Here is a 3,145-nt window from a genome sequence, read left to right on the forward strand (position 1 = left end):
ATCATGCAGAAGCGGATACACCAACTGAAATGATGAAAATTGGGAAAATTTACAAGATGGAAAAGCAATATCACACTGATATAAGCAATAAATATAGAAGGCCATAATGCTATACCTGGCCACCATGCAATTTCTAGATCAGGGAAAAAGGGTATTAGATCTGGTGACAAAAGTGCAACAACACATTACACAGAAAATAGAGAAGACAAAGAAGTTGAAGCTTCAGCTTTAAACCATCACAGATGCGACCTGTGTTACCTGAGTATATTTAATGAAGTAGATATGCAGTGCAAGGAAGAACAATAAATACTAATTTCCAAAACCCCTTCTTGAGTTATCCTCTAAAATTTCAGCAAAAACTCCATCTGCATTCCAGAACAGGCTGCTACGTAAGAGGCTGAAACGAACATGTATAGAATAATAGAAACGCCTCCCCCCCCCCATACGTACCTGACGCTAATGCTAATTAATAATAATAGAACAAAGTATAAGAAAACGATGACGGTTACAATTTATTGGTTGGTTGACAATGTTATCTGAACTCAATCTTTAGTTTTATGCCCCCCCCCAAAAAAAACCCTGCACGTCTTCAAATATTTTTGACCTCACATGTGCACAAAATATGCAGAGAAAAGAACGGTTCGGTACGATTTTTCCTACACAAACTACTACAGTAGGATGCAATTTTTAACTTAAAACCGCTACAATTGTAAATAGATTCACCAAAAAGGAGAAATCTTAACTACTTACCTACTACACTAACTCTCAGGCCGCCGCCATCTTTGTCACCTTTGACCTTATTGAGGGACAATTCTTTGTAAAAGGGGAGGGGTGTAAGTTTTCCACACAGTAAAAGATGCAGTGTAAAACACAGCAAAAGTTGCAGTGTAAAACAGCAAAAGTTGCAGTGTAAAACAGCAAAAGTTGCAGTGTAAAACACAGCAAAAGTTGCAGTGTAAAACACCAAAAGTTGCAGTGTAAAACACCAAAAGTTGCAGTGTAAAACACCAAAAGTTGCGGTGTAAAACATCAAAAGTTGTGGTGTAAAATTTTGTACTTGTCGGCCACGGTAGATGGGACACCAAAAGTTGCAGTGTTGAGACACCAAAAGTTGCAGTTTTGAGACACCAAAAGTTGCGGTGTTGAGACACCAAAAGTTGCAGTTTTGAGACACCAAAAGTTGCGGTGTTGAGACACCAAAGGTTGCAATGTTGAGACACCAAAAGTTGCGGTGAGGGAACACCAAAAGTTGCGGTGTTGGGACACCAAAAGTTGCAGTGTTGGGACACCAAAAGTTGCGGTGTTGGGACACCAAAAGTTGCAGTGTTGAGACACCAAAAGTTGCAGTGTTGAGACACCAAAAGTTGCAGTGTAGAGACACCAAAAGTTGCAGTGTTGGGACACCAAAAGTTGCAGTGTTGGGACAGCCAAAGGTGCAGTGTAGAGACACCAAAAGTTGCAGTGTAGAGACACCAAAAGTTGCAGTGTTGGGACACCAAAAGTTGCAGTGTTGAGACACCAAAAGTTGCAGTGTTGGGACAGCAAAAGTTGCAGTGTAGAGACAGCAAAAGTTGCAGTGTAGAGACACCAAAAGTTGCGGTGAGGGAACACCAAAAGTTGCGGTGTTAACATTTGTCCCTGTCGGCCACGGTATATTTACCTCCAGGGCTTCCTCTGAGGGCTTAGGTTTGATCCCGACTAACTTCATGGCCTTGCCCACGTCACGTGACTGCAGGAAGCCATCTTTGTCTTTGTCAAGCTTCTCAAAGCATTTCTTCAACACTTCCTTTTGTTCGTCATCGAACTTTGGGTTGTCGGCAGCCATCCTGTAGATGTACATCATTTATATCTTAGTGTTAGAATTTAATAACACAATTGTGTCCCAAAATAATGGATTCAAGGCAGCATATGGTCGCCTTGATTGTCCCCATTATCACTGTTAAGTCTACTGAAAAATTATTTCAACTCATGGCCACTGACCCACATTTATATGACCTCTGACTTTTTTAACAGTTGGATAGAGTTGGATAGTTTAACAGCTAGAACGAAATCTTCACTAACTGCCCCCGTCACACACAGACGACAATTGCCTCCCGATCACTCTCAACCGTTTCCAGACAGTGGTTGGGAGTTAGTCGTGATAGAGGTCATACTCATCGGTTCAAAACAGTCGCCGAGGTGACGGCGCTCATGTCGCCCATGGCGCTCTCATCGCGCTCGCATGGTGACCTTGGCGATATCTTGGTGCTCTCTCCGCGCTCTGGCCAAGTTCAGGTCGCAGAGAGAGCGCCGTGAGAGCGCCGTCTTAGTAAAATGGGGGCCAATGAAACACAATCATACATAAAAGCATGTTGCATACCTTACCTGTTGTAAGACTAGACGGTGGGGAATTCTGTATAGACTGACACGACTGAAGGAGACAAACCTACACAGTGGAGGTCGACGGCCTTAGATAGTAACCCAGCACGCCTCAATCATACCTTTACAACGGGTCATTGCTTCATAGGCATTTCCGTACGTTGTCATTGAAGACAATCAACTGCGCTTGGGGAAAAGATTTTTTAAATATATTTATTCCAATATTTCATGACTAGATACGGTGATGGCACACTCAAGTGATATCAACTTATTTTATGCCGCCACGAACGCAGAGGACGAATACAGGACAAGACAATACCCATTTTCACTTGACTTAAGTGAGGAATGTCGTGTAAAGCTACCCTGACCCAATAAAATCTTGCCCCAAGGGCACAAGATCGGCGGCATATCAGGACTCGAACCCGGGACCTCTGGGTTCATTCCCAGTCGAGCACTCTGCTGTCACGCTACACGACCCAACTATCAATCTGCAATTTGGGGAAAGTTTGATGAGAGAAAATGTTAAGAAAAGAATCTTACAAGTTTTATCATAAAAATGAAACGATCGTTGTATCAAGAAGTAAAATCAACGTACAGAGTCAAGAGGCTTTATTGTTGGAGAAAATATTTTAAGGAAGCAATTATCTTCTGACCTGGAAACGTAGATGTTGTTATGCGAAAGTAATGTTTGATAATGCTGAGGTCACATTTCCAAATCGGGCCCGGCAGGGCAGTGTTTTTATGGAACGAGTATGATACAAAAGACAACAAAGCACAAAGGAATTGA

Source organism: Branchiostoma belcheri, unplaced genomic scaffold, assembly GCF_001625305.1.
Source record: "Branchiostoma belcheri isolate BF01 breed outbred unplaced genomic scaffold, Haploidv18h27 scaffold13, whole genome shotgun sequence".
NCBI lineage: Eukaryota > Metazoa > Chordata > Leptocardii > Amphioxiformes > Branchiostomatidae > Branchiostoma > Branchiostoma belcheri.